Below are 21322 nucleotides of genomic sequence, written 5' to 3'. Positions count from 1 at the left end.
TCTTTATTTTGAAACAGGGTCTGATTAAGTTGCTTAGGGCCTCACTAAGCTGCATACAACATATTAATCATTGTGGACAAGCTTGTGATCCTCCTGCCTCAGCCTCCTGAGTCATTGGGATTACAGGTGTGCACCATTCAACCTAGCAGGAAGGCTTTGCTTTTGGGCAGGGTTGGCTGGGAGGTAAATGAATAGAGTAACACTTTCTATGCTATCACTTACTCTAGCCTATTTTAATGTCTGAAAGTTAAAGTAAGAGGAAAGAGAGCTACCCTAGAAAGAACTCAAGGCATTGCTTGTGTGTGTGTGTGTGTGTGTGTGTGTGTATGTGTGTGTGTGTTGCTAGGGATTGAACCCAGAGCCTTATGCCTGCCAGGTAAGTGCTCTGCCACTGAGCCACATTCCCAGAGCTTTTTAAAATTTTTATTTTGAGCCCAGGCTGGCCTCCAACTTGCTATCCTCCTCAGCCTCTGAAAAGCTGGGATCATAGGGGAGCCCCACCGTGCCTGGCAAAGATTCTCCTTCTCACCTCCATTTTACAGCTGAAGAGGCTGAGGCTTAGAGAGTTGAAATCTCAGTCACTTTCTAGGATCATACAGCTGAACAACTGTCACAGCTCAGACCCGAAGGGAGATTTTCTGATTCCGGACTCCCAGATTTTAATCCCTGAATCATTGTGGACAAGAGAATAAATGTCGTTGGGCTGAGAGATCCTTCACCCTCTCTGTTCTTTTTACCCCACCAGCATCTGTAACTCATGCAGCCTTCGAGATGTTCTGAAAGAGGTATCTGCCTTCACTGAAATGGGGTCTTTGAAGTGCCTCCTCTGACAGACTCTCCCCTTCCTCAGTGGTACAGTGGCCACCTTGGGTGCTTTCCTGGTTGTCACTCTGGTACCTCCTGAAGGTGACCCAGCATCATGGGATACCAGCTGGGCCCTCATCAGAGCAGCCATTTGCCATTGCTGATAAAGGATCCAGGGTGGCCTGAAAACACAGAGTAGTGGGTGAACAGTCCAATTTCAAGAGGCTCCAAGGGCTCTGAACTTGAGAAGTCCTCATGAGCTGAGAGTCACAGACTTGGATTTTGTATTTTGCTATGTCATGAACTCCTTGCAGAACTGGCAAATCCTTAACCTTTCTGTTCCTCAATTGCCTTATCTGTAAAATGAAGTTGTTCGGGGTGGAGCCCCAGGCTGGGGATGTGGCTCAGTGATAGAGTATGTGCTTAGCATGTGAGGCCCTGGGTTCCATCCCCAGCACCACCATAAAAAAGGAAGAAAAGAGTGCTGGACTTGTCTGGAGGAGGGAAGAGAACAAAGCCAGGGAAGGATCTCACATACAGTGAGTTCCAGAAAACGCCAGGTATTATAATTGTTAATTAGAGCCTGTGTCTTATTAGGTTGACTATTTGAATTTTTAAGGCACTGGAGGTTTCACAGAGCATTTTAGAAGCAAAAAAAGCCTCTCTGAGTGACTGTTGTGTGGACAGAACATTAGGTACTTTATTCTCCCTTTGTATTTGCTATTCCTCCTCCTATGGCTACATGAACACCCCCCACCCAGGCCCCCCAGCCAAGACAACTGGGATGGAGGCTGAACAGCTTATCAAAGCAAATCTGCAACTTAGTCAAGAACAAAACCCTCAGTCCCAAGACATCAGTTTATGATGTCACCCCTCTGTTGGACTGCCTCATTTCCAAAGGACTCCTGCTCACTGAAAAAGTAAAAAGAAAAAAAAAAATTAAAAAGGACAAACTCACATTTTTGTCAGACAGATGATAGATACCCAGGCGGCTCAGGAAGAATGGTTGGCAATCCCGGCATGCAGCTTTGTGTTTAAGGTGCTTGGATACGAGGGAGGAATGTAAACCCCATAGAGCTCTTTCCCATGTCATGGTCTATTCTGGATCTCTAAAGGGGGCATGGAGGCCCCAGCTGGGCCCCCAAGAGCTACATCCTGCAGAGGCATCCAGCACCATGCAGGAAGCCGGCAGGAGAGCAGGGCCCTGGATTTGCAAAGGGACTCAATGGGTGTCACAGCCAAAGGGCAGGAAGAAAATAGTCACTGACCCCGGTGCCAGCCTTCCAGGGCTCAGCTTTTGCAGAGCCTGTTTTAGGACAGTATAAAACTTGTTCCCTTTTTGCATTCTTTCTTTTTAAGGACTTTGGCTATTTTTAGAGATTCCTTGTTCTTGCCAACTCCCCTTGATCCCCTATGAATAATACAAAGGGGACCATTTTCCCGTATGCACTCTTTTCTCTGTTTCAATGTCACCCAGGGCATTCAAGGTCTCTGGGCTGTGTCATTGCTTTCCACACAGGGGTCCGCACGCAGCCTAGCCATTGACAGGAGCCAGGTGGGTTTTATGGAAAGGAGATGGAGCAAAAAACATCACCACAGGGCCTGGGAAATGACTGGTGTTTGATAAGGAATGAATGCATTTGGAAGTGAGTTGAAATCTGGTGTCCAAGAAGCTGGCCCAAGAGATAAGTCTAGCCCTAGCCTCCCGTGTCTCCAGGAAGGCATGCATTACAGTTAAGACACCATTTCTCAAAAAAATGGCGAGGGTAGGTAGGTACCAACAACCGCCACAGCGTACTCATCGTTAGATGAGGTCTCTTAGGAGAGATTAGTCTTGGCAGGTAGCTCAAAGCATGGTTTGCTTCCAGCCCTTCAGCTCTCCATGGTCTCCCTCCTTGTTTATTTCTTTTTGGATCTGACCTTTCAAAGCCATTTATCTCCTTCAATGTCCACTGGCCCCTATCATGTTTTAGAGATCAAAGAAGATCCACTGGGTTGGGTGGGGTGGTTTGAAAAGTGGAGAAATTTTAAGTTATCGGCCTTTGAAAAACAGGTTAGGCAACAAGAAGCAAGGAGAGACCTGAGAGGGGCTTCTCTTCCCTTCTCTGAGCTGTGCCATCTTTTGCACATAATTCCTCTGGACAGCCAGAGATCCTGCATTCCTTGGCTCCTCCTGGCTTGGTCAGGTGCAAGGGGCTCTTCTTGGAATTTGATAAATCTAGAACTTGAGATAGTCCCGTGGGGTGAGGAGGACAGAAGGCAGAACATTCTCCAGTGTTTTATGATAGTGTACTCTTGAACTCTTAATGGCATAAATTTTCTATAGATCTGTTCTTACAGAAAATAAACACATAGATGGGTGTTGCTTTTCAAAACTGTCCTTCATAGGAGTCAGTCACTAGGCTATGTAGAAGTTTGATGGATTTGATTTGCAAAAAAAAAAAAAAAAAAATCTTTATTAACGCATAGCATTTACAGGCAGGGTATCTGCCCCCCTGAGTCTGTGTAGGGCCCACTCTGTCTAAAGAAGCCCCCCTCACTTCCGTGTTTTCTATCCCTTCCCTAAATGTGTTTCTTTCATATCATTCATGATAATTCATAGTTATTGTTCTTTCTCAAGCTACATAACTGTATACACACAAAAATGTAATCTAAGGGCCCATATCAGGCTTGGTTTGCTCACATTGTATTGTCAGCACTCAGCACTGTTACTCATCCTGTCTTTTAGAAATTGTTATTATAATTCAAATTATTATAATTATATTATTGTTCATATTTTGTTCACCATGGATATTTTTGCATTACAGTGGAATTTCGGAAAATATCACATGAAGCTATTACTCAGCGTGATGACGGAGTGAAGTGTTTGCTTGAAGCAAGTGCTTGCCTCCCATCACCCTCATCCACCCCTGTTAGCTGGTTGACTTCTCCAAGGTCTATTAATCAAGCCCTTTGACTCTAGTCAAGGCTCAGCAAATGTCCACGCTTATTACCAGGCCCCCAGTAGCCCCACTCCAATCCACCAGCACCTCCAGCCTTACCTCTAAAAGAGCATGCTCCCCACCACCTCTTTATGCTGTTTTCTCCTCCTGTCATTTTTATACAATGAACCTGAGAGATCTCTTTAAATCTATATCAGATTGGTCACTGCCTGGCTTGAAACCTTCCACGGCTTTCCTTTTTATTTATTTTTTTTTGTGTGCTGGGGATCAAACTCAAGGCCTTGTGCATGCAAGGCAAGCACTCTACCAACTGAGCCATATCCCCAGCCCACAGCTTTTCATTTCTATAAAGTAAAATCCAAATTCTTATCATGGTCTCCAAGACCTTCATGACTGCCTGCTACTCCCACCTTTTGTCCCTACATGTCAGTCACCCCATTCCCTCCTGGATCCTTGAGCTCACTGCAGTCTTCTCGGGCTGACTTCCTACAGTGTGTTCCCTTTCCTGCAGTCTCCTTCCCGAGGGTGACCTCTGGCTGACACCTTTCAGATGGTGGCTGATGCACCACTACATTGGAAGGCTTCCTGACCTCCCCACCATTCTCTTTTGGAGCCTCCTGTGTCTTTCCTTCCCAAGGCTAACCACTGTTGGTTAATTAATTGATTAATTGCATATCCACCCACATGAGTGGCTGTTTGGTCTCTTCTCCTCTAGACGGTCAGCCTCTGGAGGGCTACAAAAGACATGTTTATTCAGCTCCTTCCCAGTCTTCACACAAGGGCCAGCACAGAGGACTGAATCAAATATGTGTTAAGTGAACGAGGGAGGGAAAGAATAAGTGAATAAATGAATTTTTCAGATTGCAAATTTGTGACCTAAGGACGCTGCCACACACTAAGGCATGTTCATGTCCCATTCTGATCTCTGTTGTCATGACCTTTGCTCTTCTAAAGCAAGCCTTTTCCCCCTAGATTATTTTTATAGAAAAAAGTGAAGCAAATATAGAGATAATTATTGATTCTCACTCATCAAGTCCCTGTTCCCTATCACCAACATCCTCCTGAGAGCCTGTTGCAGAATTCCTAGGAACCACAGGAAGTAAGTCCACTAACCACTTGAAATGCTCTTTCAAAAATAGATTGGTTTCTTCCTGCGGAAGGGCCTCTTTCCTTAGAGCAAACATTGCAAAGAAATTTTATCTGTTTTTAGGCTCCTCCGCCTCCAATCAGATAAATCCCAGCAGGATTTATCTGGACAGACTCAGAATCCTGTTCTGAAATTGTCTCCCTTTTGGCTGAGTTATCACTTGAACCAACTGCTCATTTTTTATTTCCATGCTATTGTTTTTATATTAAAATGATAAGATGGACTCAAATCAGGGCCTCAGGAACTACTGGGATATTCTAATGCACGTTGATATTCCAGAAGGGCTTTCCTGTCCTCTAGAGGCCATCACGTCCCTCAGACTGAAGTCTCAGGTGTGCTGTCTTCATCCTTTTGATCGATCACTCCCTTCTTAACAAATTTCTAACTTCTAACTTCTATTTAAATTACCGATGAGCAGTTTCACTTACTTTTAATTTCCCCTTTTAAAGGAAGCTTCACCTCTCTAGTGCAATTGCAAAAACTTCCCGTAAGTAGAAGGCAGTCAGAAAGATAAACTCCATGAAAAGATGACCCTGTCACTGGCTTCTGGTCAGATGCCTCCCACCTCCTCCCGCCTGCTGAGCCCTTTGGCCTACAGAAAGGGCAGCGGTTCCTTTGGCTGGAAACATAATTGTCCTCACACAAAAGCTGTCTCCCTGAATAATCATAAAGATTTAAGGAGCCCTAACAGGGTTTTTTTGGACTCATCTTAGTGCTGCTCACAATCTCTCCTGTATCTTGGGGTGCCTGCCCCTTACTAGGGAAGCAAAGGACTGGTATTTAGGTCTGTTGCTTTACTGTTGTTATTATTTCAACAAGTAAGCAGTATGGATGCCAGTCTTCTTAGGAACTCTTAAATATGAGGGAGTGTTAGAAAAATTAGGAATATAGATAAATCACCATAAAGTTTCTAAAGACTGTGTATGATCATTCTTTTTTCTTGTGGTGGAAATTGAACCTAAGACCGTGTGCCAGGCAAATGCTGTACCACTGAGCTACACCTCACCTGCATGACTGTGTATGATCATACATGCCAGCATTAACTTCTCTTTTTTGTTAATATGTAAGCAGTTTAGAAAATGAAAAAAATGTATACATTATATGCTTATATTATAAATATACATTATATATTTGTTATAAAATAATTATAGAGAATCTAATTATTATTGATGCTCTTTTTTTTTTTTTTTTTTTTTGATACCAGGGATTGAACTCAGCAGCACTCAACCACTAAGCCATATTCCCAGCCCTTTTTTGTATTCTATTTATAGACAGGGTCTCACTGAGTTGCTTAGGCTGAGGCTGGCTTTGAACTCATGATCCTCCTGCCTCAGCTTCCAGGGCCACTGGGATTATAAGGATGTGACACTACACCTGATAATTGATGCTCTTTTATGGTCTGAATTTCTCAAAACGTTAGGAATGTTTTCCTCATGAAGAACGTGCACATCTTCATTTGTAAGGGGCTGCGTGGGATTTCATTATACCAACACGCTACGCTGAGTTAACTAATCCTTGATTGTTGGACGTTTGATTTGTTCACCATTTGTTCCCATTATCAACAAAATTGCTGAAGTCATCTTTGTGCATTATGTTATTATTTCCTAAGGGAGAATTTGGAGAAATTAAATTCCTGGGGAAAATCATGTCCATTTGATAAGGTTTTTAACTCAAACATTTCAGGAAGTTTCTACCTGTTATGGGCTTAATTTGTGCCCCTGGAAGTCAGGTGTGCTGAGGCCACTGGGGGCAGAATGCCTGATACAGCATTGGTTGACGCAGGTTTGAAGGCGTCTTTTGCCCCAGACTCCCTGACCCTCCTCTGCAGTGCCCTCCTTTCCCCTCTCTGACATCTGTTTGAAGCTCATATCCTTACTTCTTTTCCTCATCTTATTTTTTCTTTCCAATTGACACATTATCTTACAAGGGGTACAATGTGATAATTCAATACATGTACACAGCTCCTTCTCTCCTCCATGTGATGCTGGGGAATGGGACCGCTGGGCTTTTTCTAAAAACAGGCTGACTCTCCCCTTCCATGGAGGAGGGCAGACAGCCACTTTGGTTACAGTCTTTCCTTTTAAGACTCTGCAACAGAGAGTGCTCGGTAATGAACCAGAACTGGATATCACTCACCAGATGTGCCCAGACTGATTGCTCATTGCCGCATAAAACTGTATAATTTATACTTTCCCTTTTGATTTTCTTATGCCTTTTCCATTTAATTATAAGCATCAGAAAGGCAGGGAGACAGACCATAATGGTTTAGACCAGAGATTTCAGAATGGGGAGACCTGGCTTCCAGTCTGGCTCTGCAGTAAGTTAGTGAGTGGCTTTGGCCAAGTTCCTTCATTTCCCTGGGTCTCATTTTTCTTGTCCATGGAATGAAAATGATAATAATACTTTGCAGGGTGATTAGGAGGATTAAATGAGATAATGCATGCAAAACACCTAGCACATACTAAGGTCTCAGTTCACTTGCGTTACCGTCACTGTCTTGCCCAATGCCATCTTTCTGTTGTATTTAGCACAGGTAGAGTTCAGTGTCAACTGAAGTGAACAAAATAAACAAGACATGCCCCTTTGCTTCCTCCAGAGGTGATATAACAGCATTCATTTTCCTGCACATCCCAAGTCTGGTTTACTTTGAAAAGGTTTTCAGCACTGTGGTTGGAATCCCCAAGAGTAGCTTCCTACTGGAGCTGCCTCTTGTGTCCTTGGCACAGGACATACCATGGCACTGGCACCCTGAGTTCACGCCCCCTGGGTGCAAGAATCATGTCAGAGTCCCTGTCCTTGGGGTTCCGACCTGCTGGGCTGAGCTGGGGCACCTGTGTGTCCAACAGGACTCCACAGGGAACCCTGAGACACACCTGAGTGTGTCACCCCCAGGTCTGGGGGAACTTTTTCTGTCCCAAGGTAGAGGAAAGCACTTCAGCCCAGAAGGGAGGGACGAGCTTGATTATTTTCCTCCTTTTGTTTTCTTTAAAAGCAACAGCCGGGGAACACTGCCCATTTTGATATGTTTATTTTTTCTCTTTCTTTCCATTACTCATATTTCCTTTACTGAATTATTGTTTGTTGCTACTAGGGGGAAGCAAGTAAAAACAGAGGGTGAGGCAAAATGAGGGAGGCTGCTTCTCAACCTGCTCTGCAGCCACAGGTGAGGGGGGTGGGAGCAGCAGCCAACGCATCTGGGCTGCCTTTGGCTTGCTGGGGCTTTGCTTTGCTGATTGTGGTTGTACCTGGTGGAGAGGCCCAGATTTCTCTGAGCTGAGCCAGAATCGGTTCTGAAGGATCAACTGGGACCTAATCACAGCACATAAACAGGCAATAAGTCGAACTCGTGCCTCCAGGGTAAGGAAGGTCACAAGGCTGGGAATTGCTAAAGGGTGAGGTCCTATGAAGTTTTGTTTTCTCTCAGCCTCTTATTTGGTTTGATAAAGTTGCTCCCAACTGTTTACCCATCTGAATATTCATTCATTCACTTGACACATTTAATGAGAACTTAGTATGTGCCAGATAGGAGGAATGGAGTAAAGAAGAAAGCAGAGGCAGGGAGGCCCTCTTGGAGTTTGAATTCTAGTGAGGAAGAAAGAGCCCCAAGAGGTGTTTCAAGATGGTGGAATAGAGAGGGTCGCTTTCCTGGCTGCTCCACAGCATGAAAGCAAGAAAGCAGACAGGCAGCTTCTCAGCAAGGTGGGTGAACAGAAAGAGCCCTATGCAAGGGATTCGGCGTGAACTCAGTGTTACAGTGGCAAAGTCCAGGGCACCATGGGAGGCAGGTAATAAGTGACCTACAGATGCCTGGGAGAGGGGAGGACTTCCTGGAGGAAGGGGTGGTCATGTTGCTAGTGAGTGGAGAGAGAAAGGTAGCAGATAAAAGTGTATACAAAATTCCTGATTCCAGAAAGAGCATGTTTCACTTGGGGAACTGAAAAGTGCATCCTGGTTGAGGAGAGAAGGCTGTGGCTGGGGAAGCTGACAGCCGGATTGCCCTAAGCCTGGCAGGCATTGAGCTGAAGGACTGTGGGAAACCACTGAACAATGCAGGCTATGAAGTGACATCCCTGGATTTGCATCTTAAGAATGTCACTCTGGCTGCTGAGTGGAATACAGGAGGCAGGAAAAGGGAAAGTACTTGCTATTGCCCAAGTCGGAGGCTGCAGACCTCAATGGAGTGGTATGTGTGGGTACGAGCCAGAGATGGTGTCACTGTTCAGAGTGATGGTTCAGATATCCTGGAAGTATTGGCCCGGGAGCCTGCTCCAAGAGAGACTGCAGCATGTAGTCAGTGCATTGTATCAGGAGATGAGCTAAACTTGGATTTAAATAGTGTACCACCGAATACCAAGACATAGAATTCCCACACAGGGTAGTGCTACTTTGGGACTGTGGGCTCATTGGTCTTCAGTAGCCAATTTGGAAATGAGGCACCATGACAAATCAGTAGATGACACATGTTGCTGGGGAGCCAGGGTTCCCCCGCTGCCTGTCATGCCAGGCTGGGGCACTCAGGGCTGCTCTCCATGCTTTGGCATCCTGTCCTCGACTCACTACCGGTGACTGGACAAACTGTCTCTCCATCAGCAGCATGAGCATGTCCTCAAGAACTGAATCTCCTAGTCATGCCACTATAATTTACAGAGCCTAGAAGACAGTGTCATTTCTGAGTGGCTTAACCTGGTGGGGGTGGGGCAGGGAGGAGGAGTGGGACAGCTGGCTTTCCAGATGCCTCTGAACTTAGGCTTGTGTGCATTTTGCTGATGCCAGGGGAGATAGCTGAGACTGCCTGGTGGGCTTCATTCATTCATTCACTTTATAAATGCGTGAATTTATAAATGGTCATTAGGAATCTTCCTTGTGCAGGGTGCCATGTGCACGCCTGTAATACCAGCATCTCAGGAGGCTGAGGCAGGAGGATTGCAAGTTCAAAGCTAGCCTCAGCAACTTTCAAAAAATGAGGGTGGTGGTGGTGCTGGGATGTTGCTCAGTGGTTAACCCCTGGCTTCAATCACTGGTACCAAAAAAAAAAAAAAAAAAGAATCTATTTTGTTCTGGTTCCATTCTCAAATGGTGAGCAAAGCCACAGAGCTTCTATTCTCTGTAATCTTACACTCTGGTGGCCCGCCCTTCCTCCAAGCTCTTCTCAAATGGCCCAGGGGTTCCCTGGTATTGAATCCAGGGTTTGAGGACTAGTGACCTCAATAAGAGAACTTCTAGATCTCAATGTCCCAAGCTTGTTCTCACCTCTGGGTCTTTGAACTTGGTTTTCTCTTGGGCTGGTGTCTACCAAAGCTGCCATCTCTCCCATTACCTCAGAAAGGAAATTTCTCCCTCAGAGCAGGCCTCATGCTGTTTGCTCACCCATTTCCAAGCTCTACTCCCCCAGGACAAAGCCCCGTCTATCTTATCCCAGTGTTCAGCACAGGCTGGGCGCCTGAGATGTGTTCAATAAATATGCTGACTCACACCATCGACTAAGAGCAACTCAAAATGAATTGACAACTTACATGTAAGGCCTGAGGCTATAAAATAACTAGACAAAAACACAGGAGAAAGGCTTCTTGACATTGGTGCAGGCAATGATTTTTTTTTTGGATATAATCCCAAAAGTATAGGCAACAAAAACGAAATAGACAAATGAGACTGTATCAAACTAAAAAAGCTTCTGTACAGAAAAAAGAAAGAAAGAAAGGAAGGAAGGAAGGAAGGAAGGAAGGAAGAAGGGAAGGAAAATAAAAACAAAAACAGTCAAAGAGTGAAGACACAACCCACAGAATAGGGGGAATATTTGCAAACCATACACTGATAAGAGGTTAATATCCAAAATGTATAAGGAACTCAAACAAATCAGTGGTAAGAAAACAAATAAGTCAATAAAAATGGGCAAAATCCTGAAGAGACAATTCTCAAAAGAAGATATACAGAGAGCCAACAGGTCTATGAAATAATGTTTAACATCACTAGTCACCAGGGAAATGCAAACTCAAACCACAATGAGATACCACCTCCACTTGTTAGAATAGATATTTTTAAAAAAGACAAAAAAATAATGAGTGCTGGGCTGGGGCTGTAGCTCAGTGGTAGAGTGCTTGTCTCACATGTGTGAAGCACTGGGTTCGATCTTTAGAACCACATAAAAATAAATACATAAAAAGATACTGTGTCCATTTACAACTAAAATAAAAAATAATAAGTGCTGATAAAGGTCTGGAGAAAAGGGAGCCTTTGTACACTGTTGCTCAGAAGGTAACCCAGTTCAATCATTTTGGAAAATAAAATGGAGTTTCTACAAACAAGAAGAGAACTACTATACAATCCAGCTATCCTACTACTGGATATATATCCAAGGGAATTGAAGTCGGTATCTTGAATGGATATCTGGCTCTCATGTTTACTGCAGCATTATTCACAATAGCCCAGATAAGGAATCAACCTAGGTATTCACTGATGGAGGAATCAGTCAAAAAAATGTATCGGTCAAGAAAAATGTAGAACACTATCCAGCCTTAAAAAGAAGGAAATCCTGTCGTTTGCAACAGCACGGATGAATATAGAGGACATTATACTAAGTGGAAAAGCCAGAGATGGAAAGGCAAATACCACATGAGCTCACATATGGAATCTAAAAGAGTCAAACTTAATAAAATTGTGTAGAATGGTAGTTGCCAGGGCCTGGGGCTGGGGAGTGGAAATGGAAAGATGCTGATCAAGGGTACAGTTTCAGTTAGAAAGAAAAATTCTGCAGGTCTATTGTATAGCATGGTTGTCATAATTGATAATAATGTATTATATATTTGAAAACTGCTAACAAAGTAGATCTTCAATGTCCTCACCATATATCATAATAACCATGTGAGGTTCGGGGTATATTAATTAGGTTGATTGAGGAAATCATTTCATGATGTATACCATGAATACATTTACTATTTTTGTCAATTATACTTTAATAAGGCTAAGAAAAAAAAACATATTCACTGAAAGAAAAGATTATGGCAGAGAGGAACGACATTCTGCCCCATCCCATGTAGCACGTCAATTTTGCTGAAAAGACACATGCTGGCTCAGGTCCCCTCCTGAACCAAGGCCCCATCAAATATACTAATTTTCCAATTATCTTACTGAACCAAAGTGTGAATATTTTTGACTAATTGAATCAATACGCAATTAATTCTATTTATTTTTTGAAGTCACTGACACCCTCCCAGCTCCCACAAAACCAAACTGGCCTAACAGAGAGATGAAAAGGTTGGGGAAGAGACAAGATTTAACTAGATAATAATAATAATCACTAATTAATTAACTCAAAAAATTTATTAAATGCTATCATTGAACAGGCTCTGAGAGCACAGGGGCAAATAATAAAAGCCAGCTTCCTGCTTTTGCTGTCTTTTTATTCCTATTACTCTTTTTTTTCTTTTCATTTTCTCTCTCTTTTTTTTTCCAGTACTGAGGATTGATTCCATTGTTGCTCTACCACTGAGCTATATCCCCAGACCTTTTTAATTTTTATTTTGAAACAGAGTAGCTAGGATTATAGGTATGCATCACTTCACCCAATGAGATATTACATTTTAGAAAGCAAACAGTTGAGTATGAAAATCTGGAATGGCCAGGTAAGGTGGCAAGAATCCTAACTTCTTGGGAAACTGAGGCAGGAGGATCCAAGTTTGGGGTCAGCCTCAGTTAACTTAGGGACACCCTGTGGAAAGAAGAAAGAAAGAAAGAAAGAAAGAAAGGAAGGAAGGAAGGAAGGAAGGAAGGAAGGAAGGAAGGAAGGAAGGAAGGAAGACTGAAATGGTTCAAATGACCCTATCTCCTTTGAAATGAGGGGTGGCTGGAGGAGGACACTGCACCAGTAGCTGGAAGTGGTCAAAAAGAAGGGTGGGGCTCTCCAAGGACATTTGAGCTGGGGCCTTTGAGGGTGAACAGGAGTTTGCCAAGGTGTGGTCAGGGGCTGGTGCAGGCCATATGCATCTAAGCCTGTGTCAGCCAGGGGAGGAGGTTTTGTGATCCTCATGGGGAAGGAGCTGGAAGAAACAACAGCTGTTACCCTAGAGTGGGCAAGGCATTCAGGATGATCCACGGGTTGCAGGGGGCTGCAAGAGTTAACATAATCTTTTTATAGGACAAATGCTTCTCAGGGACCATTGCTGCCTCCATCCTGAACCTGACTTGATCCCTACCAAGCCAAAATCCATTTCCTCCATGGCATCCTGTGCATGTTGGCTGTAGCTGTTTGTGGCAGCCTCTACATTCTACCCTGCAATTAGAGTTATTTGCATCCTCTGCTCGGGCTCCCTGATGACCCTTCAAGTCCTCGAGGGCAGGGATTGGGTCTGGGCACAGCTGTCCCGCTGTAGACATGCCCTCTGGCCATACACTTTTATGTGCTCAGTGAATATTAATTGATGCTCATATCCTCAAAAAATGAGGATATCTGGGTTTTACTTTGGAGACAAACCTTTTACAAAAAGAGAGAGTTTTGACGTGAGGGAAGGAGAAGATAATTTTGAACCACACTAGGTGGTTCATCCAACCAAGAACGTGGAATGCTTCAAAATTTGCTACTGGGGGTTGGCCAGGATAAAAAAAGGAAGTTGTAGGGAGCAAAAAAAAAGTTGGGGGGCAATGGGAATTAATTGCCTATATTTCTATGGGTCTTGATGGTGGTAAAATGCCATTGCGACTTATCTTGCTTTGTCCCTGCTACTCAAGGCTGTGAATGTCCAGGTCTGCTCTGAGATTTTTGCCATTTGGTTAGTTGGGTGATTTGGGGTTTGTTTGGATTTTCTTATCTTCTTATGTTTTCTATGCTATTTCTTTCTTTGTTTTTAAGAGAGTTTATTTTCTCCATATGCAGAATGTTTTGTCCTGAATAATCTAGTCAAAGGCATCTAGAATATATTTTCTCATTATTTAATGAATATTTTGAAAGTTTAATTAGTATTTAAACTGAAATTCATTTCAGATGGAAATTTGGATCACTACTGAAGTTATAAAACTGGTTCTCACTTGTGACAGACGGTTGCTGTAAAAGTAAATGTAATTTTAAAACAAAACATATATAGCTAATTAAATCTAATTTATTTGCACTCTGTTAAGTACTTCACTTATCTCTTGCTTAATCTATTGTAAAAGTGACCACAGTGTATATGCTGTTACTCCCGTTCTCATTCCTCAGGTACAAAACTGAGATCCTGAGAAATTAAGCGACTTCGAGGTTTAGGAGGTATTTTCAACATGCAAACTACTATCCGGCCGGCTTTTGTTTGCCCATGGAATATGTAACGAGAACCTTGTTAATTTCATGGAGCTAAAAAGTAGAACAAAAGGTGGCATTGGAGATGATTGACTTTTAAAATAGATATTTGTTTAAATGTTTACTCTCTTAAGTAAAAAGAAAATCTAGTGAAATGTGAACAACAAAACAGAAAAGCCAGAGGAAAGCAGAAGTGGTTTTCTAGGAAGAACAAGTTCATGCACCTACCACAGTCAGAGGAGCCAGTCAGCCCTCGACTTCCTGGGTCCCCCAGTAGATGCCCTGGGCTGTGACATCTCACTTCAGGACAAGGAATGGTCTGGTGAGAGAAGGGTTATCAGGGGGCAGAGAAGGGTTATCAGGGAGCAGAGACGGAAAGAAAGAGCCAGGTGCTCTGGTCCCTTGTTGGCTGTACCTAATTAACTGAAATTAAGTTCATTTTCCGGTTCCCTTGGACTGGGGGCGAAGTCCTTGTGCAGGCCTGACGGGATAGTTTGTGGGGCCATTTCAAGGTCAGGAAACTCAGAGCCCAGCAGCTTTGTTTGCATCAGCAAATCCAGCTGCATCTTGCAAGCACCGGATGGGCCTCAACTCCCAACATAAAACAGATGTCTGGGCTACAAAGAAGGAACACACAGGACTTCTGATCTGGAGGACTTTGTCTTAATGGCTTGGAAAAAGGACAGAAGGTAGGTGGCACACAGTTATGCCAAGAATTGACAGCAGCAGCAGTGGGGGAACAGACCTGGCTTTGTGTTGCCCTAGGAACGTGGGATCCACGAGGAGGTGCTTGGAATGGCTTAGGAAGGCCACGTGGAATCCCTGCCTGCACTGCTTTTGGCTGGGCTGTGGGAAGAGGTGGGGTCCCCTAAGCCAGTGAAGGGGAAAAGGGATCACAATGGACATTCCATTTGGAGCTTAGCCCTAGACACCAGTCTTCTGCTTTTTGTCAGCTAATATTACTGAGTGTGATGCATATCATAGGTTATGTTGTAAATCTCTCCGAATAAATAAATGGTTGCTTGATTAGGTTAATCATGCTACACATCTTTCAGGCAATGCTTACCAGCTAGAAGTATTCATAAATAATGAAAAACCAAATCCTGCCAGGTGCAGTTGCTGTAATCCCAGCAACTTAAGAGGTTGAAGCAGGAGAATCATGAGTTCAAAGCCAGCCTCAGCAATTTAGCAAGGCCCTAGGCAACTTAGCAAGACCCTATCTCAAAATAGTAAATAAAAAGGGCTGGGGATGTGGCTCAGTGGTTGAGCACTCCTGAGTTCAATCTCTGGTACCAAAATAAAACAAAACAAAAACAAACTCCCAAATCCTAATTAAACGACATGCACCTTCCCACACACAGTATCCAAGGCACCCAGAAAGCCCCCATGGCTTCTGTCCACTCATTCAAATGGTTCAGTTTGTTTCCATATCATGATGTATTCTACTAATTGAGATTCATTTAGTAGATTTGCAAACTTAAATATTGTAGTACAATTCTCCCTTAAAGAAAAGAACTCAACAGGTACAATAACAATTTAAGATACTAAGAACTGTGATTTTAAAAGGCAATATCAACATATATGCATCAGGAAAAGAGACCAAAAATTACACACACACGCACATGCACGCACTCACCATAAGGACTACCATACACCCTCCAAAATATGACAACTACCATCGCTGGATGGTAAGCTTAAATTTGTTTTTTGTTTTCTTCTTTTTATTTTCCAATATTTTATGAAGAGCATGTATTTTTATATAATCAGAGAAGTTTTATTTAAATAATAAATTTTAAAATACTATATATACTCCTTGCTGTAGTCTGGGAGTTAATACTTTAATTTACTGCTTTTACAAGGCTTTCTTAAGGAAAACAAGGCTTTTCCCCTCAGATAAGATTTGGAATTTCTCAGTAGAGAACAAAAACTGTCCTTAAGATTCCAATGGTACCCATGAGAGAGGGCACAGCTAAGGATAAGGCTTCTGATCCCCTTTTATGAACTTAGTGTAGAAAAGAGTGTTTTTGCCGTCTCAGTGACCATTTTTCTTCATCTGACCCGCGCCCTGTCCTGTCTGTCGATAGGCTCCTCATTACAGTAAAGCAGATTTACATTGCTAACCACGGTTTGCTAACCACAGGACTGCAGCCAAGTCATTTAACATCTTTGTGCCTCAGTCTGCTCATCTGTAAACTGACAGGCTTATGATGAGGAAGAGATGAAATGCCCCACCTGAGCTCATGGTAGTAGCACAAGCCTGAAAGGCTAGCTCTAATCACCATCCCGCTGACATGTCCCCAGCAGGCATCGTTTCTAATCAGCACGTGAAGAACATTTCTCTGATTTACCTGGGCCCTGTAATCTCCAGATGTGTGGTGAGACTCTCCTTTGGCCCCAGGGAAAAAAAAGGAAGAAGTTCCTGCTTACCTGGCTGGTCTCCTGCAGAGGTGGCAAAGCCTTTGGTGGAGTAGTGAATTTCACTCCCAAGAAGCCCCAGGAGCCTGCTGCACCAGGGCTGGCTGGCCTCAGTAATCCTGAGCTCTCTATAAGCTGTTCCTCTTGGCTACTCTGACTCAGAATGTCTTACGTCATCCTGAGACAGCGTTCTCCTCCCCACCTTCCCAATTTCTACCTGCTGTTCTGGACATTTGTCATCTTCTTGACTGCGCAGCATCTGAAGCCACACCCCACATATTTGAGAGTTACCCACTCCACCTATCTCCCCCTCACTCCCCTCACAGACACACACACACACACACACACACACACACACACACATACACCATTCATGCTGAGTGATTTGTGGCCACCAGACCTTCCCAGTGACTCTGCGAGCCACATGGCATTCTCTAATTTTCAGGAGTCAGTTTCAGTTGCTTACAGTGAAGAAACCCAGCCAGCTCCTCCTTGGCCTTCCTACCTGTGTGGCCTAAGTCCTCTGGCTGGTGGTTCCCAACACTCCCTGGGTTTCCATTTCATATCGTTTATTTATTGGTTGTGACATGTTATTATTAGTGTCTGCTTGTTCCCCTAGACTGTTAGCTTCGTGAGGACAAGAACTAAGGCTGTGTCGTCCTGGGCAGGATCTCCACCGCAGAGCAGACTGCCTGGCACACAGCAAGCCCTCAACAAGGGCCAAATGAACAAACAAGTCAAGACCTTAGCACACACCAGGGGACCAGAGCAAGACAGTAGTTTCCTGTGGAAAACCAGTTAACTAGCCAGCTTTCTGATATCCTGGCTCAGCTCCTACTGGGATCCCGGGGGAAACCAGATTTCCTTTAAGATCGGGCAGGGGAGAAGCTCTTTTAGCAGCATTCTGTGCTGTTGGCCACAAGTGGGTGAGTGATCCCCCAGGCAGAGGTTAGTGTTAAATCCTGGCTCCTCATGCAGTCATCTCCTGGAGCTCCCGCTTAAAATGGAAAGTGGCATTACTCATGGCAAAGGGCAGACAATATAAAAACATTTAGGTGGGGCCCGACACAATGGGGTGAGTATTCCCTGGTGATGGAAGAGTACCTCTGCCCTGAGCACTCACAGCCCTGGCAAGCAGCTCACTCAGAGCTGGGCTTCTGAGCTGCACTTCCAACTTAGCTCATCTCCCTTGATCTTTGAGGTGTCCTGAGACATTTCATTCTTCGGCCTGCAGCAGGCCTGGTGGAAGGACTGACCCTGAATCCATCGATAGCCGAAGATGCAGAACCTGGTCTCTGGCATTCAACAGAATTGGGTCAAAATCCCAATTCTTAGAGTTACCAGTTCTGTAACGCTGAGAAATTTGCTTAATCTCTCTGATCCCCAAGTTCCTCGTTGTAAAATGAGTAAAATAATAATACCTACCGCATGGTCATCAGGATAAGTAAACAAGACAATTTGCACAAAGCCCTTATCCCAGTGCCTGGCACATTTCCAACACTCAATAAGCAACACTGCAGTTATTGACCCTGCTCTTTTCTCTCTGCCTTCAGTAACCCCCATTATAGCCCACCCTTTATGTTTTCCTTTCTTTGTTCATTTCACTTAGCCTCCAACCCTTACTTGGTCCAGGAATCTTCTTTTGCCTCTCACACTCTCCTGAGCTCAGGTCACACCCCAGCCCCCTGGATGGTCACTATTCATTTCTAATTGTCTCCATTCACTTTGTCTGTCAGCTTGCATACCAAGACTCCCCCACTTGATATCTGACCCTGTCATCGTTTTTATTTTTTAATTTCTTTTTTTTTAGATGTAGGTGGACACAAGAACTTTATTTATTTATATGTGGTGCTGAGGATCAAACCCAGTGCCTCACATGTGCTAGGCCAGCGCTCCACCACTGAGCCACCACCCCAGCCCTGACCCTGTCATTATTTCTTCCGCGCTTCCGCATCCGTGATCTGATACCCCATGAAGCAAAATGTGTGTTAGAATAAATCAATCCAATCTTAATGCAGCCTTATAGATTAGGCATCGATCTAAAACAAATGGGGCTCAACACCAGGATCCAGTGCTCTAGCACAAATGCCTGAATCCACAGAAAGCAAAGGGCCCAAAGTCCAGGCTTATAAAACCTGATTGTGGGGTGACAGAGTGACAATGAAAACACTGCATATGAAGTTTTTTTCCCCCCCTTAGGAAAGAACATACACTACTGACTTTCTAAAGACAGGTTTCTGTAGTGAGCACATGAATTATGCAGGGAGAAGTAGGTGAGTTGAGACTGAGCACTGTGCTCGGTGGTTCTACACCAAAGAACCACACACAGCCACTGCCAGTTCCTCTAGGGTTTAGAAAACCTTCCACCTTTGACTACCTGGGACTAGATTAGCCTTTCAGTCATGTCAGATCATATCCTAATCCTTCCCTTATCCAACATTGAATGTGTAGCCTTCTCTGTGCTGAGCACATTTCTGCATACCATGTAAGATATTGTAAAAATAAAATACGTAAATAGGTAGGTGGTTGTGAGCCCTGCACTCCAGGAATTTAGCAGCCAGTACAGGAGTTAATGCATTGAAATAGCTCTCCTGGGGTGAAGAAAATATGACAAGCATCACAAACAAGACAAGCCCCCCCCCACCCCCACAAGGAACAAATCACTTAGGATGGAGATTTGGGAAGAAGGGGTCATGATTAGGGTCTCAAAAGGCCAAGACTGGCAGGTGCCCTGGGCAGAGGACACACCTAGGCAACGTACAGAGTTGGGGAAACTTAGAGCCAGAATTGGAAGATTTCACTGGGAATCCAGCATATCTCAATCCAAGGGTGAGAGGGGTAAACCTGGGAAAATCATATGTAGTCAGATCTTACATCCCACCCCTGCTGAACATCTCCATTGGATGTCCACTGCTCATCTTAAAATTATTATGGCCCAAACAGACCTGTTGATTCCCTCTTTCCAGCTCCCCAGATGTTCCTTCCTAAATATTTCAAATCTTATAAATATTCCCAGTGCCTCACCCCCCCCCCCCAAATAAAATCAGTTTTCTCTCTCCCTCTTCTTCACCTAGCCTAATCCATTTCTCAGCGAGTTCATTAGTTCTAGCTTCAAAATAGATCCCCACCCTGGCCTGTTCTTCCCTCTGCATCACTACAGCCATGTTCCCAGTCACTGTCATTTCTTACCTGCCTCCTGGCTTCAGTCCCTGCCCCTCTCCCTGCTGGGTGGGAGTGTGAAGGCCATTTAAGTGGAAAGGTCACAGTTCTCTTATCATGAGAAATATGAGACACGAAGATGTTCAGAAATAACCTCTAGCGTGGAAGGGCTGTAGAAATAGAAATACTAGCCTTGGGTATGGTGGTTCTGAGCTGGTCTGGAGAGTGCTGATTGGAGGCTGGGGTTGTGGCTCAGTGGTAGAACACTGGCCTAGCATGTGGGAGGCACTAGGTCTGATCCTCAGCACCACATAAAAATAAATAAACAAAATAAAGGTATTCTGTCTATCTATAATTCAAAATATTAAAAATGAAGAGTGCTGATTGGTTATTTATGGCACTTCCTGGCTGGGTTGTCCCAGTCTATGCTATGATGGCCCTGTGAGACCATGACACTGATGGCCCCATTGGAGGGAACAGAAGTGCCCCAGGGTTCCTCATGCTTCTTCCCACATTTCCTATACCTCTTTAGGGCCCTGCCTGCCCTCAGCCAGCCAGTCAGCACATGCTGCCCAGGCATGTGTCACGGTGCAGACACCCCAGGAGTGCCTGGGTCCACCCGCATCTGGCCAGAGGAGTGGCCACCTTGGCAGCCGGCTGTGGCCCTTTGTCATGGCCCCGTCACAGCACACACACGTGTCTGCGCCAGCCCCGTCAGGCAGCCTCATCCTGGGCACCTCGGCTCACTCCCTGTCCCCTCCACTTCCTTCAGCCCTGCATTTCCAGACAGAGTCAAAAATGGGTTCACATCAAATAAGATTTGTTTTGCTTCAGTGTAATTTTCCATTTATAGATGGCCTTCTCTCCGGAGGCTCAGGCCTCCTTCCTCCGTCTTGTTTTTTTTTTTCCCTGGGTATTCGGGATAAACTCTTGGTGGTTGTTTTTGAGTCCTGTGGTCAGCAGCCCTGCTGGTCATTCATTCAGAATGTCTCCAGAAAGCCAGTGGTTGCCTTGACAGGAGTTTATGCTAATTTCTGTGGTTTCTGAGACCTCTATAGGACTGTGCCCACAGAGCCAGTGTGAATTGTTAAAAAGTAACATTCAACCTGGTTGGGCAGGTCCTTGTCCCCAGGTGAAAATGACAAGGATCTCAATGACAACAGCAGCAGCCAACACCAGCAGCATAGTCCCGAGTGCTTTGCAGACAGGGACTACGAGGCAGGTGTTGTTCAGACCCCCCATTATACAGAGGAGGAAATGAGCACACAGGAGTGCAGGCCAAGGTCAACCAGACTCCCACGGTGGGGTCTGACCCTCCTGACCTCACTGGCCTGGCCACTTGCTCTCCTTTGCCAGCCTTGTGATCTAGCCATACCAGTGTTGCTTTGATCCCTTGGATACACTATGGCCCTCCTGCTCCAGTTCCTCTGCATGTACCTTCCAGTGCCTGGACCTTGGTTCCACCAGTCTACAGTGAATTCACCCTGAACCATTTTTCAGATCTTCTTTGAAGATGCTCTTCTGACACCTCTCCCCCCCCACATACCCAGGCCAGATGCCACATTAACCCACAGCACCACCTTCCTTGTC

General features: G+C 44.5%; 1 protein-coding gene and 1 non-coding gene across 5 annotated transcripts in view; both read right to left on the bottom strand.

The window, feature by feature from the left end:
* The window catches only part of Fgf1 (fibroblast growth factor 1), a 94258-nt gene that overhangs the window by 29976 nt on the left and 42960 nt on the right, over positions 1 to 21322 (bottom strand). The gene's annotated exons all lie outside the window — the stretch shown is intronic.
* LOC114086676 (small nucleolar RNA SNORA36 family) lies at positions 168 to 294 on the bottom strand. Its single transcript, XR_003581675.1, has one exon. It is a non-coding gene; the product is annotated as a small nucleolar RNA SNORA36 family (small nucleolar RNA).

Source organism: Marmota flaviventris, chromosome 5, assembly GCF_047511675.1.
Source record: "Marmota flaviventris isolate mMarFla1 chromosome 5, mMarFla1.hap1, whole genome shotgun sequence".
Classification (NCBI taxonomy): Eukaryota; Metazoa; Chordata; class Mammalia; order Rodentia; family Sciuridae; genus Marmota; species Marmota flaviventris.
Note: the sequence above shows the minus strand (reverse complement) of the source record. Positions and strands in the feature narration are given on the sequence as shown.